Source organism: Myotis daubentonii, chromosome 14 (genome assembly GCF_963259705.1).
Source record: "Myotis daubentonii chromosome 14, mMyoDau2.1, whole genome shotgun sequence".
NCBI lineage: Eukaryota > Metazoa > Chordata > Mammalia > Chiroptera > Vespertilionidae > Myotis > Myotis daubentonii.
Genome location: NC_081853.1, coordinates 21,519,040 through 21,538,060, shown reverse-complemented (window position 1 = coordinate 21,538,060; position 19,021 = coordinate 21,519,040). Strand labels below are relative to the sequence as shown.

At 44.9% G+C, this 19,021-nt stretch overlaps 1 protein-coding gene across 1 annotated transcript in view; it reads right to left on the bottom strand.

Annotated features, from left to right (window-relative positions):
• GRM7 (glutamate metabotropic receptor 7) overlaps positions 1-19,021 on the bottom strand; it is a 754,621-nt gene that overhangs the window by 22,666 nt on the left and 712,934 nt on the right. The gene's annotated exons all lie outside the window — the stretch shown is intronic.

Here is a 19,021-nt window from a genome sequence, read left to right as displayed (position 1 = left end):
AGGTGAGAAAGACGGACTGTTTCTCTCTGAAATCAAAAGGCATGTTTGTGGTCCCGGGAAGAGCCTTGAATGCCTTGTTTTTGGCAAGAAGAGCCTCAGTTCAGCCTCCGCTTTGGCTGGGCAGAGAAGCCACCAGCTGGGTGGCTGTTCCTTTGCCATTGGCCTGGGGCCACAGTTGACTTAGCATTTCCCACCTGCACATGTTCATAGGTGGGAACGTAGCCAGGCTTCAACTCAGAAGCTCCTCCACCCCATCACCCCAGGGGATCATCCTAGCTGTGGCTTGCGAGGGGGTCTCTGTGGACTTGGGAGAAAATGGACTTAGTTATAGGCTTTCAGGATCCAACCTGTTCTTCAGGGGAGGACATTCTGCCCAGAGGGAAGGATGTGTTGGCGGCCCGTGGCTGGTACAAACAGGCTGCTCAGTAGATTGATAGACACACACATGAGTCAGCTGGAGGCAGATTGGGAGAGCACATTGGTGCCAAAGAGCACTTTTCAAACTGTAATGTGCCCGTGAATCACCTGGAGGTCTTGTTAGAATGTAGATTCTGACTCAGTGAAATGGGGTGGTGCCTAAATGCATGCATTTCTAACAAACTCCAGGTGCTGCGGCTGCTGGCCTGCAGAGTAAGCATCGAGTATAGCAAGGCGTTTGGGGCCTTTCTAGAAATTTACAGCACTGTCAGGTTCTGTTTATCACTCCCGGCCTTAATGCCACACTCAGTTAAAAGGAGGACTGGCACTTTTACAAGACCATTCCAGTCATAAACGTGGAGATGACTGAAATAAACCCAGGTTGGATGTTGTTCTTTGGTTTGAGATGCTGACATGCTCACCTCTATTTTCCATCATTTGCTGCATCTGTTTAAAGAGAGCCTGTGCAAACACTTTCTCCCCTAGCGGAGTTTGTTTACTAAAGCATTCAGGATAAGCAGGCTATCCGGGTGGCACAGATTGGTGGAGTATTTTGGTTTGCATTTCCAGCTTCATTCACTAGATAGCCTTGGCAATGCATGCTCATTAGCAGGGGATCAGAAACACCTGCCTTCCAATTCTGCAACACAAGATGGACAGCACAGGCTCCTCTGCATAATTCCAGGAAAAAAAGAGATGCTGGGGTGGTCTTTAAAAGTGCCCTTCTGTATGTCTAGATCAGCTTCTTTACCAAGTCTGCACTCCTACTACCAGGAACCAGGCAGTGTGTGTATGTGTGTGTGTGTGTGTGTGTGTGTGTGTGTGTGTGTTGGGTGGGGCGGGGTCGCAGGGGGTTGCTCAAGCAAACTCAAACCCCTGCCAAGAAACAGCACTCGTGGCCTGTACTACCCACACAGCCCAGGGACCAACTCCATTTCTTTCTTTCACAGTTTTAATCATTGGTATGTCCTTAACATGAGTTATTCCAAGAACTTTATTTGGCCCTGATGCCTAGACTAGTCTATGAGCCAGATGTTTTACCAATGAGAAAACTACAGTTCAGATCTGGTAACTTGGTCAAGGCCAGAGTAGAAATCAAAAGTAAAACTGGAATTCACACTTGTGTCTGCTCCTGGGTGGGTTTGTAACCATTAATACCCATTTGGGGTTCCACAGGGGATGAGGTATGGGTTGAATTTAGTCCCCCTCAAAAATTATATATTGAAGTCCTTACTCCTGATACCTATGAATGTGATCTTATTGGAAACTAGAGGCCCAGTGCACAGATTCGTGCAAGGGTGGGGTCACTTGCCTGGCTGGTGATCAGGGCCTATGGGGTTGTCTTGCCCAATCCTGATCGGGCTGATCAGGGCCAGCCGGCCAGGGGGAGGGACTGCGGGAAGTTGGCTAGCCATGGTGTGTTGGCTGGCTGTGGGAGCCCACTGGCCACCAGAGGGCAGCTCCTGAATCTAACATCTGCCCCCTGATGGTCAGTGTGCATCATAGCGACCGGTCTTTCGGTCGCTTAGGCTTTTACCCATAGATAGAGCTAGAGCTAGAGCGAGAGCGAGAGCGAGAGCGAGAGCGAGAGCGAGAGCGAGAGAGAGAGAGAGAGAGAGAGAGAGAGAGAGATAGAGATAGAGATAGAGATAGAGATAGAGATAGAGATAGAGATAGAGATAGAGATAGAAATAGAGATAGAAATAGAGATAGAAATAGAGATAGAGATAGAAATAGAGATAGATATATAGGGTATTTGGGAGGGAGGGACAAAGAAAGAAGATGAGGGAGGGATGGAGATTCAGAGGAAGAGAGAGACTGTGTTGACCTAACAAAACAGGCCCTTCTGCTGAGTTTAGCCCAGGGGATCATTTGGGGCTACAGCACAATGTAGCCAATAAATGGTATCAAGACTAAATACTCTGTAAGCTCTGTTTCATATAATACACACACACACACACACACACACACACATGCTATGAGGAAGATATCTTTCATCATTTTCATGTCATAGATGTTAAAAATTGAGGCCCAGAGAGGTGAACTTGCCCAAAGCCATCGAGATAGTAGAGCAGCCCAGAGTCCATCTGTCTGATGCTCCCATCTCCTGACCCTAGTGTGGTGGGCAGCAAGGCTTGTGTCACCTGGACAGCCATGAGTCAGACACAGTGAAGCTGTGAGTATAGTGCCACATCCTGGAGCGTGGTCATGGGTCAGCAGAGCAGAAATGCTCATTGTAAGGAAGTCACTAACTGGCAAACACTGGTACTAGTTTCAGGCACTTGCTCAGTTACTTAGTTACCATGTAGCTCAGGTAGGTGCAGAAAGAGCAGGAAGGACATGGACTGTTTTTGTTCTTTGTTATTACATATTGAAAATGCTAGGATGACTGATCAGTTTATGCTTTCCATGGACATATTCACTTAGATTGCAGTAATCTGAAAAGCGATGTGATTTCATAGTCATCAACCAGGGAAAGGTTGGTCCTGATATGTAACACAGGGGTGATGCAGCAAGAGAACCGGGAAGGGAGCTGTGGCCCAGTGTCAGTGGTCTGTTCACTGATTTGGCAGAATGTTCCCGAATGCCTTCTGTGTCTTCGAAGCATCTTGTCTCTGAGAAATCTGACTCTGAATAGAGTCAGAGGTCATTCAGATCACATCACACTCTTGATGACACCCTCAGTGACTGGACTGCCACATGCTGTGCTCTAACCTACAGCCCTGAACTCATTCCCTTCCACTTCCTCCCTCGTCACACTTGCCTTGTTACCATTCTAATGCATGCCACCTACCTCAGGACCTTGCACTTCCTATATGTGTGCTGCACATTTAATGCTTTGAAGGCCTTTCTAGAGATATTTGCATGGCCTGTGCCATCTCATCATTCAGTCTCATCTCATATGTCACCTCTTCAGGACATCTTATCTAAAATAGCAACCCCTAGCCACACTCTATGCCCTAAATGATTTGCTGCAGAAGCATCACTTATTTTCCTTTCTTTTCCACTAAAACCTAAGCTCTGCAAGGGTAAGGATTTCTCATGGATACCACTGATCCTGACACTTAGGAGCCACTCACCACAGATGAGTTGTGTGAGTAAATGAAACTGGGCAACCACAGAAGAGTGTGAGAGAGACAGGTACTGGGCTATGGCAGGGCACAGGCGGGCCGTTCCAGTCTTAGGTCAGAGAAAGGCTCAGAAAAAGTGACAATAGTAGAGTACTGAGGTCAACATAAGGTTGAGGTTGAGATGAGGGAAGAAGGGAGGAAGGTTTCTGGCAGAAAAAGTGGCATATTTGAGGGGATAAATATTGTTCAGCATGAATGGGGTGCAGATTATGACATTAGGGATTGGGACAGATACATCTAGAGCAAGGTTCTTTCAAGAACTTTGTCCCCCACGCCGATGAATCAGGACAAGGATACCTATGCAGTGAAACAAAGCCTGAGCCAAGAGAAGACAGCAGAGCATCTCTCTTGTTAATTATCTGGGCAGGACCAACACCCTACCTGTCCTCCGCCCTGTCTACTTAGGTAGATGCTGTCTGGCCTGGAATGTTCACTTAGGTCTTTGATTTCTCCTGTGGTTCTGGTGCTCTGGTTGGCTTCCTGATTTACTCCCGGTGGCATTTTCTGGCTCGGTCCCAGACACATGAGTGACAGGGTAAAACAGGACCCCCGGAAATTACCTGTAATCAAAATGACGGGTAATCTCTGTGAGTACTGTGCCTGTGAGAGACAGGTTTGCACTTGGTACAAAACCTTTGCTGCAGCAAAAATGGGTCCTGTGAGGTTTTCAAATTAGAGAGGCATTGTTTTTTTTATGAAAATATCTTTGGCATTACGCATTATTTTGTCCTGATAATGAGACTGATTATGGATATTGAATATACTTTATGAGGAAATATGCTGGACCTTTTTAAAAAGTGCAAACAAAAGTGCAAATAGATGCAATCGTATAATTCTTACACTGTAGTATGGCGGGTCAGCATTGAGATTCCAGAGGCCCCTCCCACGGCCTGTCTGAATTCTCAGAACACCCACAGGTCATGAGGAAGAAAGGGGCCGTGGGTCAGGCGGGGGAGCAGCTAATAGCACCCCAAGGCTGAGTGTGGGGAATGGAAATAGGAGCCACTGTAGTGGGATGACCCCTTTGCATGGATACCTTTGCTGCCCCCTGTGGATGCCAGCTCCCTGGTATGGAGAGAAAGGGGTTCAGAGATGATGAATTTAACCCCCTCCCCCAACCTAACATTCTCCATATCAATGCAGGAGTTTGATAGCAGACATTTTCAAACTTGTTCAGACCCCTAACGCAATCCTACCTGGCAACCCAAACAGACAACAGATGACAGAGAAGCTGCTCTGGCTGATACAGAGGGAGGAGCCCACTCGGCCACCCCAGCCCCGTACCCCCTGGGCCTTCATGAGCCTCCTGTGCCATGTTTATAATGTGGTTTGTAAACAGGATGCACACAAACATGTAAAAATTAAATATAATTTGCATGTTTTATATATAATATTTTCATATTTTATATAAATTATGTGGGTTTTCTGAGACCGAAGTCCAGCCTAATTTAAACCTAACCCACACTAACCCACGTGTCACCCCAGGTATTTCCTTTGGCTCGTACTTGGCTGCTGAGTGAGCTGGGGGACATTATCTGACCACAGAGCATCACGCATCAGGCTACCACAATGAGTGGGTCCCACCCTCCTCTACGGCCCTCCAACTCTCCATCCAAATCAGGCCTGGCCATCTTCCAGGCAAATTCCCTTGCTCCTGTGTATGGAAGTTTGGGCTAGCTCTCTAAACTCCCTCAATTTCCTGTTCCTGTATCCATGAACTTAAATGTGCCATTCTTAGCTGATTTCCCTCTGTCTCATCCAACAGACTGTGCACTCCTCCTGTCTACTCCTAGTTAGCATTTGAGATTGGAATCCCATGCCATCTCTCCCAGGAAGCCGTCCCTGACTTCCAGGCAGAATTAGGTCCTTTCTCTTTTTACCACTGTAGCACTCTGTGCTTTCCACACAACCAACCAACCATTCTAAATTTTTTGCCATATTTGCTTACTGTCTTTACTATTCTTTGTTCACTGCTTTCTGTGTACCAACTTTAATTTACTTAAAAAACAACAACTAGGGCTTATTCTCAATAGCAGTATACATAAAAGTGTGTGTTTAAAGTTAAACAAGAGACACCAAAACAGAAAACTAGGTATGTGCTATTGAGATTGAAGTTAAAAAAGGAAATCAGAGATTCGGCGAGGCAAATAAAAATGACAGAGAAGAAACTTGCGTCCTATAAAATCTCATAATCATGGGAAATTAACCGAGATGAGTGCTCCCTGAGATTCCCAAGTTTCTATTATAAACACCCCAAAGTTCCATTTTATGAATTTGGAAGGCAATGAAAAGCTTGCTTTACAAAGCGTGGAACATAAGAAAAATTGGAGCCTTTATAGTGATACGTTCTTACTGTGATGCTACAGAGACAGCCTACTCTGCAAGGAACAGTCAAGAGGCCAGAGAGTGAGAACAAGAGCATGCGGCACAGGAGCCCACAGTGCTTCAAGCACTTGACCATGGCTCTGTCTTGGCTGGGGAGCCAGCACAGGACAGAAAAGATCGAGGGGACTCAATTTCTGCAGCAGTGACAGCGAGTGTCAAATCAGCTCCTAGGAATGCTTTAGAGGCATCTGGCCTAAATGGTTTTGGAAATTTCTGGTGGCCATAATGACTCCACCATCTGCTGGGCGTCTTGTAAATAATATTTTCATCGTGCTTTAGAATAGATCGCTTCAATAAAGGAATAGATGGCATAGCAGCGGTCATGCCAACTTCGCATGGTGCTCTTGATTATCACACCATCATTTACTCATTATGTCAAGTGTCAGTCTCCATGGAAACGGCTTCATTTTTTTTTGAATGGCAAAGTATATGCAGTAGTTGTGCTAAACAGGAAACCGTCCTGCCTCTCCGTGTTCTTGTGGTTCCTCCTCAGATGGGCGAAGGGAAGACCATAGACTCTGGCTGGTTACCTGACTCAGTAGGCAAGAAACAACTAAAGCAAGAAACTTAGGACTTGGAGGAAGAGTACCATGCTGAAATGGAGACCAGCTTCCTTCTTAGGCAATCTCAAAATTCAGGTTTCCCCTAAGATGACCACAGGAAGTAGGGTTTTGAGTCCAGCAAGAGAGAATAGAGAGAAATTCTAAGACACAGCTTTTCATACTAGTAGGTATAAAACTAGTTCTGAGCAAGGTGGAATCTAACCTTGGTTCATTTAATCTGCTTCCTATAAGAAAAATAGTCTACTCTTACAACCTTATACTCCCATTTCAATGCAATATTGACTTGAGCTCCATTTCCACTATTGGTCACATAAATCATCAATTTTTGATGTCATTGGAGTACGATGCACTAAAAAATTTAAGTATGTCTGGCCTTTTGCTCTTGGCTCCTGGGATGTAATTGCTGTTTGCCTGGTGCCTTGGGCTAGCCAGATAGCAACAATGTGATTTAGAGTCGGGGCTTTGGGTCATGGGGTATCAGTTGGTCTGGAGACTGAGTGCAATCAATCAATCATGCAGATATAATGAACCCCAGTAACATCTCTGCACACAGAGGTAGGGAGAGCCTGTTTGGTTGGCAGAGCTGTGTCTTGTCACACATGGATGCCGAGAAAGTAATGCATCCTGACTGCATGGGGAGGGGGCGGAGGAAGCTGCATATCTGGTCCTTTTCCCAGACTCGGTCCTGGTGCTCTTGGCTGATTTTAATCCCTGTTAAACCACAAATGTGAGGAAACAGCTTTCAGTGGGTTTTTCTAGCAAACGATCAAATCTAAGAGTGGTTTTATAAACTCTCCAAACTTGCAATTAGTATCAGAACTGGAGACAGGTTTGAGGACTGCTTCCTTTAAACTTTGTAGCTGGCCGAACTTGTTCAGACAAATATAAATTACTATTGAGATTCTGCATAGGGTCATGCATAGAACATATACAGATAGACAGAGATATCTTTGTGAAGACCTCCAAATGATTGGCCATGTGCATTGGAGAATTCGCCCTCTACTCTATAGTACAGATAAGTGATCCAGAATAAAATCAGTCGGATTTGGGTACTACAGCTCTGTTAAGGTGGCATCAGCCTACTTTATGTTTCCATGTCGGCCACAGAAGTCAGTCTGAGTAAGTAGGTAAGCACTACAGTCCATGTCAGTGGGTTTTCTTAGGGGTGGAGAGGTAGAGTTGGAAGCGGACTCAACACCAAATCTGGCTGCTTTTACCTCTGAAATATTGCATTTGGGTACATCCATGGTTCTGCACTTTTCTTTCACTTCTCTCCACTTCCACTACCATCGCTGTAGTCAAAGCCAACATCACCACCATAACTAATAAAATATCTTCAAGCTGAATTCTGATTGTTTGCGTAGAGCTATTGCTCTGCACACCTGCTAGAATGATTTCTTTTAAAAATGTGAGTCAGATTATGTTTTTATTTTTTCACCTCTTTTTCTTAAAAGCCTTCAATGGCTCCCCATTGCTTTTAGAACAAAGGCAAACATCTCTAATTTGTTTTATGAAGCTTGGTCTGACTTGACACTTATCTTCCTGCTTTATCTTGAGCCACACTTCTCCGCTCACTCTCTCTCTCCACTCTAGCCACACAAGCCTCTGTTCAGTCTTCCATAGTTGCCGGGCCTCTGCAACAGGACCTTTGCACATGCTCTTCCCTTTGCCTGTATGGCTTTTCCCACACTTTGTGTTTACTTATAACCTCACATCCTTCAGGCCATTTTATGAAAGCAACTCTCGATCTCTGTAGATAACTTTCATAGTTGTCTGTACTTCTTGTTCCCAGAGGTCTTTCTCTGTTACAGTTTCACATTTATTAGCTATTATTGGATCATCTGTGTTCTCAGTAGACTGACTTCTTTGCATCTGGGTAGATCCACGGTTTTGCACTTTTTACAAGAGCATGTGGGCTTCAGCGCAGACTTTGCTCTGACGATAATGCAGGATGCTAACAGCTGTCCCTTTCAGACTGAATATTGTTGGAATGAGTGACTATAGAGTAAACATAACCTTTTAACATCATCATTTGCAGGAGGAGGTGCTTTCAGATGCTTTATCCTAGTGGATTTGTCCTGAGCCACTTTTTCCAAAAAGTGCCCTTGATATCCAAGGACTGCATAGTAGGATATGGTATTGCTCTCTTGGATTCCTGTGATGTATAGTGTTAATGGATCTGGGGGAATGACTCAAAGCTTGGGGTAATCATATTGATTATGTCTACCAAGCTTAAGTTTTCATGAAAAAATAGTTGAGAATATTAGGGTTTATTAAAATTTCTTTTTAATCCTCACCCAAGTATATGTTTTTATTGATTTTTAGAGGAGAAAGGAAGAGAGAGAGAGAAAGGGAGAAACATAGATATTCCTCAAAAATTAAAAATGGAACTTGCATTTGACCCAGGGATCCCACTTAAGGGGATGTATCCCAGCAATCCCGAAACACCAATCAGAAAGAATAGATGCACCCCTATGTTCATAGCAGCATTACTTATAATAGCCGCAATCTGGAAACAGCTCAGATGCCCATCAGTAGATGAGTGGATAGAAAATATATACATTTACACAATTATAATACTATGCAGCTGTAGAAAAAGAAGGATCTCTTACCCTTTGAGACTGCATGGATGGGCCTGGAAGTATTATGCTAAGCAAGATAAACCAATCAGAGAGAGACAAATGTCACATGATCTCACTCATATGTGGCATCTAATGAACAAAACAAACTGATGAACAAATAGGTCCAGAGACATGGAAGCATGGAACAGAAGGACAGATCTCAGAGGGGAGGGTGGTGAGGAAGAGATTAACCAAAGAACTTGTATGCATATATGCACAGCCCATGGACACAGGCAATAGTGTGGTGAAGGCCTGTGGGGTGGGGCAGGAACCACATTCAGGGGGCTCAAAGTGGGGGGATGGGGAACATCTGTAATACCCTCAACAATGAAAGTAAATTAAAAAAAATAGACTTCAATGTTGGACTAGTATTTGCATTAGTTTAGCTACTACTATCTTTCTCTTTTGAACTTCTTTTTGAGTTTTGAAATGTCATATGAAAACCAGAAGTGGTTTTGTACTCTGAGACTGTTCATGATAAGTCACACACCTTCCTCCCCCTTACTATTTAAGAGCCGACTTACTGTTAGCAACTAGATGAAAATCTGCAGTCTGCAATTAAGATCAGTATATATGACAGTGTAAATGGGGCTTGAATACTCTATTATTTGTCTTTTATTACTCAGGTGCTTTAAACCATTGTACTTGCAAGAAAACCTAAACACCTCATATATGTAATTACAACTTGCCATATTTTTATGTTTTCTGCTGAGACAGAAACACCTTCAGATAATAATAGCCACCTGAATTATGCCAAGTTTTCATATTCACTATGTAATTCAATTCTACAATGATTCGGTGAGGTTCGATTCACTGAGTGGATTCACACTTATCAAAGGAGTTAGGTTTGAAAGTCCGCATGCCTGGCAAGCATTGGGCATGTCAGAATTTTCCTTCAAAGGCTAGCCAGTGATGGCGAACCTATGACACACGTGTCAGAGGTGACACGCGAACTCATTTTTTTGGTTGATTTTTCTTTGTTAAATGGCATTTAAATATATAAAATAAATTTCAAAAATAGAAGTCTTTGTTTTACTATGGTTGCAAATATCGAAAAATTTCTAGATGTGACACGGCACCAGAGTTAAGTTAGGGTTTTTTTTTCAAAATGCTGACACGCTGAGCTCAAAAGGTTCGCATTCACTGGTAGTCAATCCACGTATCCAGAGTGTGGTCCAAGGACCAGCACCATGGCCAGCACCAGGAGCTCCTTAGAAATGCAGTCTAAGCAACCCAGTGAATCCACAGCTACATTTTAACAAGACCCCTGGGTGAGCATATGGGCATTAAAATTTGAGAAGCCCTGCCTCACATTATTCATTTATCCATAAGGCCTGCTACTGTGGAAGCGAAGAGTCCAGAGTTACTTACTGGGGTTCTCTTTGCATTTTTGCTGAGGCTTCACTTCCCCCCAGGAGTGGAGGCCTGGCTCTAGATTGACTGAACAGGGAAAGCAAGAAGAGCAGGCTTTCTTTCCTTCGCTTCCTTCTATCATCCCACCCTTTTTTCCCTATAGATCCCGTGGGTCTGAATTCACCTTAGTTGAAAATACAGGCATCGCCACGCCTACAGTGTTTAATATATCAGCTCTGAAAGGGATTGCCATCCGCCATGGGCCAGGGGCTGCGCTAGGAGGTGGTGACACAATGTCAAGGAGGAAAAACACCTCCTATCATTATGGAACTTAGCGTGGGAATATGTCTGCTTGGGGATGATTATTAGCAGGCCTGCATGGCACGAAGAATACTATGCTCTGTTCAATTTCGTGTGCAGTTGCCAAATAATTCTAGTGAAGAACACCTCCTGTTAGGAATCCCTATAAACTGACCCTCCACTCTAGGCTAAGAGGGCGTTTTCTGAGTGATATCGTCATCCGTGTATCTACACTCCTCCTCCAACTCTTAACTAAGGCCAGAGGGATGGAGTGCAGGTAAGGCAACTGCATGCATCTTCTGTACACGTGCTCAGCCCCAGGCCCACAGCGGCCACGGAGAATCAATGGTGATGAGAATGAGAGCACTTTCTGGGAAGGCTGGGTGGCGTGCCAGAAGGGTCCTGTCTGTAGCTCTGCCAAAGCCCCTCACTATTGCGCAGGCCCAAGCACGTCTGGGGCTGCTTCCAGTGCCAACCCAAGCTGGATATCAACGGTCCCCAACTAGTCTAAGCAATGTCACGCTCCTGTTCCCCGGAGGAAAGGGGTGGGAATGCTTCATTGCGCTGCCCTCTTGGGGTTTTCTCAATTGCACTTTCTGGCTGCTCGCTTTCTGTTCTGTTAACATCTGTCTTGGAGAAGAAGAAAGCTTTTTCACTTCTAAGGAAGGAGTCACCCATGAAATGAGGGCTGATCACCTAATCCTGTGATCTGAATTTCTTCCTGACACCTTGTAACTGCTTACATTCATGCCGGCTGTTTGCTGTCCTTACGCTGCCACAAGACACTGCTCAGTGGCCCCGTCCTCCCCCCAAACAGTGCTTGGCAGATGTTTGGGATTTGATGTCTTTACATGCCTTTCATCAGAGCAGAAACTGCACTTCTCCGTGGCTGTTCTCCCCGCACAATGGCCGGGAGGTGCTCTTGCTCTGTAATGATCTATCATGTTTAATCAGAATTTGCAACTTCCCTCCGAATGAAAGGAACAAAGCTCATTTTACAGGACATTTATGAATAAATCTATTTACTATTTATGAAGAATTTAAAAGCTTAGCAATCTTCTTCCAAGATACTCTGTAAAGCTTGAAAAAAACCCAGCTGTTTCAAATTTCAAGTCATTAGTGGAATGCCTGAACTAGGCTGAAGCATTCTACTTCAGTATCATTTTTAAAACAAAGCTGTTGAAGACAATGTTCTCTATTACCTATTTCCCCCACTACCACGCGAGCTGAGGGCCTGTTGCTCCCAGGAGAACTGCTGATGCAGAGGCCTGGATCCCACCACAGCAGCCTCCCAGTCCTCCCAGTCAGAGCTCACAGTGAGATGGATGGGCTGTGGGGGTCAGGTTTCTGCCTTGAGTTGAGGGAGGGTCACAAAGTGGCCGGGAGGTGCTCTTGTTGCAGGCAGATCGTGGTCTTATCTGAACACAAGAGTCTCCAAGAGTTCCCAGGTAGGTCTGATCTCTCCAAAGTCCTGAATGATTCTCTTAAACACCGAATGGGAGGGGACACCAATTATTGATGCCAGCCATGCATCAGACCACATCCTGGGACCTCAGCATATGCCGTCTCATTCAACCTCAAAGAACCTGGTGGATGAGGGACTTCAAATCCCCATGTTGACATACTAGGCAGCTGAGAGAGGAAGATGCTTGTGTCAGAGTTATACCATGTTGATTTGAAAGCCCTTGACTCTGGGCTGAGGCTGGCTTTCTGTCAGAGACACAATGTTTGTTTCTTCTGGCATCATAGGACTTTTCATGGGAAATTGAGTTATTCTTCACAGAAATCCATATTAAAAACTATGATGTTGGCTAGAGGCTTGGAACAACACTCAATTCCAAATGGTCATGGCAGTTTTGTAAAGAGGATAAGCAAAGAGTTCTTCCTAATCCTTCCCAGGGACACAATAAAGAGCTCACTGGAAGCCAAAATAGGTAACAGGGCAGGAGAAGGCTCAGGTTTGAGGACGGCATGGAACTGTACCCTTAGGTCAGTGTTTCTTCCCCACCTGAGGTACAGTTCTGAATTAGATTGTTTGAAAGCCATCTTTTGTTTTAGAAAAGTGACATGTTTATCTTAGAATATTTAGAAGGTGCATATATCTTTTTTCCTGTTTATAAAAGTTCTGCTCGGAACACATACTCCTTGGCTTGACATTTTGTCCACTTAGGGCCTTGGGAGAAGAATATTTCCTTTTTTTTTTTCACGTTGCCAAGTGTCCAGTAAATGTCCCTACAAAGTTGACACATCGTTTTCACACTCAAGCAGCGACAGGGAATCTGACATGGGAGCTTCTTAAGAAAACAGGGTGTTCAGTGTTTCCCCAGATTCAGAGGCTTTCTTAGCTGAAATAGGCTTTGAGTTTTGAGCCTTCAGATCAAGGATTGGCTGCCTTCGGGGAACACTGGGTGAAATGGTTGCCTGACTTCTGCACTGTGCTTATGGAAGATCCTTCGCTATCTGTAGCTTTAGGATTTCTGAACACGCAAGGTATAAAGTCTGAGAACACATCCTGTTTGTAGCTGAGAACTCAGAGGCGTGCCTTGTCTCTCACAGAACCTCCTAATGCTTCTTCCGGTTCTGTTTTCTGCTGCTCCCCACTGGTGAAGCCCCAACTGGCCCCATTCTCTCTGCAGGGCTCACTCCCACAGCCATCAGAATAGAATTGCAGGCTATTTGCAGTGAGTTCTAATATATTTTCTCCTGCCTCACACACCATGCGCTTGTCCAGTGGTTTTCAACTGGGCATCTGTGTCCTCAGAGAACATTTGACAGTGTTGAGGGACAGTTGTCTAGAGACATTTCTGATGTGCATAATGGCAGGATGGAGATGCTTCTGGCATGTAGTGGTTAGGGGTTAGGGGTGCTGCTAAGCATTCTGAAATGCACCTGTGTACCCCAGCTACCACTAGTGCCATGGTGGAGAAGCCCTGTGTTGTAGCTACAGGATCTTCCTCGAACATTCCGTTTCCTTATCACTGCAGGGGGCACTACAGCTGCCGGAAGCATGGCCTCTGGCTCAGAAGGCGCAACCTACTCTCTGGGTGACTTTGGGAAAGTGATTTGCAATCTCTGTGCCTCACTTTCTTCATCTGTAAAATGGGCCTAATGATGCATATCCTATAAGGTTTTTATGACTAAACGAGCTCATACATGCTAAGTACTTGGAATAGTGTTGGGTTTCAGAAAGAATTCAAGATCTGCTATCTGACACAGCATCTAATAATGTTGGCACCAGCTCATGCCCTGTGACTTCATAGAGGATGGTCCTTCTGTCTGGAACACCCTCTGTCATGTTGGCCTGCTTTTTAAGCCACAGTTAGAATGTCCCCTTGTCACCCCATGAGAGCAAATGGCTATTCCCGGCCTCTTTACATCCTTCTGTGCATCCGTGTATCGTGTCTGACAGGAGTCAGATGTTCTGCCTTCTCCTCTGCACTGTGAACTCCCGGAGGAGCTGAGGCCAGTCCTGTCTAGGTTCGCTAAGCCCAGGCCCTACAACAAGGAAGGCTGCATAATCACACGGGTTGGTTGGGGGTCAGGCTCCATTGACAGGAAGATGAGTAGAGACAAAAGAAAGACTAAGTTCTCTCTTTCTTTTCAAACTGCATTTACTCTCTTTAGTAAGCCTCACAAGGCTATTTGCTTAACAATAAGAAGCCCAGATTTCAATTTGGCATATGCAGAGTCTCTAAACCATGCTCTAATGGTGCCTGAGGACGACAGCTTAACAAAGTGCAATACAGAGCCCTGTTTCCTCCCATCACACACAATACACTCCTCCCCGGCCTTGGGCACATACACAGCAGATGTTATCTGGTGTGGATAATCCACTTCCTTGTCTTCAGCAACCTATCTTTCTTCTCCATTTTGGATTGTTCACTTTCTGTAGATAAGGCCACCAGTGGCTACTCTTTGCTGGTGATCATCTATAGGTAAAATAAAAAAGTTTTGTTCCTTCTCTCTCCCCTCCCCCTGAATGCACTATAAATCTGAATCTTCTATAATGAAGGATTTTTCTCTCCTTGGTGTAAATGTGAACTTGTCAGTCTAAAGATACTGCAGGTTTTCATAAAGAGATGCTTGGATGTGATGGGTCCTTAAGCTACTTCTGTCACTAATACCTGGAACCCTCTGAGCTATATAGTTTGTGTATCTACAGACTACATCGCCACCTCCCTCCATGTGACGCCCTGTGGTGAATGAGATGCTGTGTGTGCGGGCATATGAGAAAACAAAACTATAAAATGTGTATAAGGGCAAGCTGATTGTAACAGTTAATTGATGATTTTTAAAAAATTGTCTCTATTTTTCTTTTTATCTTTTTTTCTGCACTTGTAAAACATGGGGTCATTGATACTACTTTATTGGCATTATTTAGTGATCAATATAATCAATTTTGTGTGTGTTTTCCTTAAAAAAATGGAGCACTTAAAAGTTCAGAAATAGAAAGCAACAGTTACTTTCCCTCCCCCTATGCATCCGTTTTATAGCTTAAGTTCTGGAATGAGCATCCGAGATGCTGGGGGATGGTTCTCTTCAGGGGCATAGAGCTGTCCTGGGGGAGAGGGTGGTACACCGGCTCTTGTTCCTAACGTCCCACGCTGGCTTAATTGCAGAAGTTCTCCCCAAACAGAAATTGATAGCAGAGATCCCTCTAAACAATGTGTAACGTTACTAACTGTCCGTGATCCACATAGAATGTCTGCTTGTCGAGAAGGACAGACTTTTCCTTTTTGCCTGTATCCTCCCTCATCCTTAAACACTGGGTGAGGCAGCGACCGGGCACTGATGCCTGCAGCTAGCCATAAGCAGGCCAAGGAGGATATGGTGACGTGACAGTGAGGAAAAGGACCAAGCAGTTCCCAGCTGACATCAGGTTTCCAAAACTGGCCAATCACAGGTGAGAAGTGCCCACCAGTGCTGTTTGAGATTGTGCCAGGGCCTGTGTTCACTCCCTTCAACACTGAACTCGGCTCTCTGTCCTTGAACAATGTGGGTACAACACGTGAACAGACACACGGCTTCCGTCTGGGTGGTGATTCAGAAAACCATCCTCTCTGCTGGCTACAGGGTCCCACCACCGGACACCTGGTGGGTTCACCCTGCCACCTTGCCTACTTTCCAAGAATTATGTGCAACTTCAGAGTCAGCTGCCACGGAGCCTTATAAATCGTGTATGAAAGGAATGGAGGGGATCTTCCCAACTGAGAGAAAACCGTTTTTGGAAAACATTTTGTTGTTAGTTCACAGTATTTATTGCCCACTCCACAATGTAAGCCACTGTTTAGAGGCTATAAAAGAAATACTCCAAGAAATGGGCCCCATGCTCTCATGAGAGACTGTGTTTTCAGTCAATGGAGAGTGCTAAGAACAAAAGCTATCTATCTCTACAATAAGGAAGGTCTCCTTCTCCTGTTTACCATGGCTAGGTGATGGCTCAGACCTTTCGCGACGATGGCGATGTCCTGTATCTTCGCTGTCTAACTTGGTAGTTACTAATATGTGTGTCCACTGAGCGGTCGGAATGTGGCTAGTGCAACTGAGAAACGCAAGTTTTCATTTTATTTAATTCCAACGAAGTGAAGTTTAAACAGCCAAGTGTGACTAGTGCCCACCATGTAAGCTGAGAAGCTATAGCTCGGTTGGTAATATTCATAACTAGAAGAGTAGCAGCTAATTACTGAGCATTGTATTATATGCCAGGCATTGTATTATGCATTATATGCACTAATTTATTTTTTTAAGTATATTTTTATTTATTTCAGAAAGGAAGGGAGAGGGAGAGAGAGATAGAAATATCCAGCAGGAGGTGTGCAGGAGGCAACTGATCAATGTTTCTCTCTCATCGATATTTCTAACTCTCTATTCCTCTCCCTTCCTGTCTGTAAAAACTCAATATATATATATATATTGATTATATATAAAAATATATATATATATATATATACACACACACACGTATGTATATATATAAAAGAAACATCAATAATATCAATAATGAGAATCATTGATTGCCTGCCTCCTGCATGTCCCCCACTGGGAATTAAGCCTGAAACCCGGGCATGTGTCCTGATCAGGAACCATGACCTCCTGGTTCATAGATCTACACTTAACCACTGAACCCCACCAACTGGGCTATATGCACTAATTTAATCCTAATGAACAACTCTCGGAGGTAATTACTAATATTATACCCACTTTACAGATGAGGCAACTGATGTGCAGAGAGTAAGCACTGAGCCCACATGACAATCTAGAGCAAGGCAAAGTTGGATTTAGCACCTCGGAGTAAGGGCCCTAGCACCCTCAGTTTTAACCTGTGCACCAGCCTGCCTCTCCATAAGATGACGGTGAATTTATTAACCACAGGACATGGGAGCACGGGTGATCTCAGCCCTGTTCACTACCTGATTGGGCAGAAAGGCATGAAAACCATCAAAACATGAAAAACGATTTAAAAATAATATACACTCTTTGAGGACTTCAGGGCTAAATAAATTCAGAGTTGCCCTACTGAGTCGCTTGGAATAATTGCATAAGGATGTGTCAACTCCCTTTGCCTACACATCCTGTGGCCCACTGAGCTCAGGAAAAAAGAAATATTCCCCCGTTTTCTATTCCATGTTGTCATGGAGATGCAGCCTCAAACAAAGATGGTGCTGTTTTCCGCTCCAGTAATAGAGTTCGGCAATTAGCATCATCTTTATTTAGTCTGCAACACCAGTCTGGAAGATCTCTTGAGAGAAGACCTTGAAATAGCTGCCCACAGTGCGAGCAGGCAGACAGAGAGGACTTCCTGGGAACGTGGTGAATGCCGCTGGTGTGATAAACCTGAAAACACTTAAAAAAAAATCATTCTGTTTAATATCCTGAAAAATGTTCTACTGTGTGATCGCCATCACATCAACACCATATGTGGGTGTTGATTATCAGGCAGGATTGTCAACGAAAGTTCCCGAACCTGGATGTGCATCGGAATCCCTGGGGAAGAGCGTTCAGCACGCGTGACATTTTGATGAGCATCAGGGTGGGGAACAAAGGATTTAAATTCGACCAAAGTATAAACTCAAGTGCATTTCAGATTTCTTCTTGGCACATTTCTGGCCATAAATCGGATTTTGAAATTGGCCCTTGGTGTTTCCTTACATATCCGGTACTAACAGGTGGTAGTAATTGAATGTAAAGTCGCCAGGATGGCGACCGTGTTGCTGTCTGGAGGCCTGCCGTCGGGGAATACGCGGTGCTATGAAACTCGATGAAAGCTGAGTGCGTCTCGGTGTGGTTCCCTGAGTGGCTCCTCTGAGAGCGCAGTAACATTTTGGCTTTAAGACACCATTGCTCTAAAACAGGGTCAATACTAAACAGGTCGAAGACTAGACAGGAGAGGTATGGATATTTCGGTTTGAAAATCCTGCAGGTGTTTTCAGACGAAAAATCAGAGGCAGACGGATCACTTGACACGCACACTTTATTGCGGATGGTACAGAAGGAGAATGGGTACAAGAGATGGCAGGGCAGAGGATCAGACTGGAATCTCCAAATTCTTTCCTAGAGGGAACACAAGCAGAAACATCCAGTTAATTTAGGGCACACCATGGCGACACTGCTGCCTACCATCCGAACACCCCCGTGCCGAACCCCGGTCCGAGAGCTGTGCTTTCTGTGGTCCTCACAACCACCACGTTACCCATGGAGTGCCCCGGGGCACAGGGAGGTGTCCGCATTCAGCCTGCGTGGCCTAAACCATAGTCCCACACGCTGATCCCCTACTCCACTTTGTTCTCCTTTATATGGGCGTCAGGTAGGAGCCCTGTTGGGGCTACTGTCCCTGCTACTTGACCAAGAATAGACTAAGAATTCAGTACTCAGGAGGAGACTGGCTTTCTCAGGGGTGAGTTGGGGTAGGGATTGCCCCCCCTTTGGTGACATTGACGTCATTCTTAAAGCCCCAAGAAAAGGTTCCAGTGGGCCAAGGTCTCAAGACTTCAGTATAATGTTTCCTTATTTGGGATATCAAGAGGACATTGCTGGTACGTGATGAGGACCCCCCAGGACTAAGCCCATACTGGAAACGGGGCAAGGTCTGTTCCATTCATTGAATGCATCGGCGGGCTGGGTAGCAGAGCCTCCCCGGGATGCTTAGAAGGGTGCAAAAACGGTAACTTGCCTGGGACAATCGCCTGACTGTAGGCCAGTGCAGATGGTCAGTGCGGTTGCACTTTTTCACCTGAATGGAAACAACAGCTCA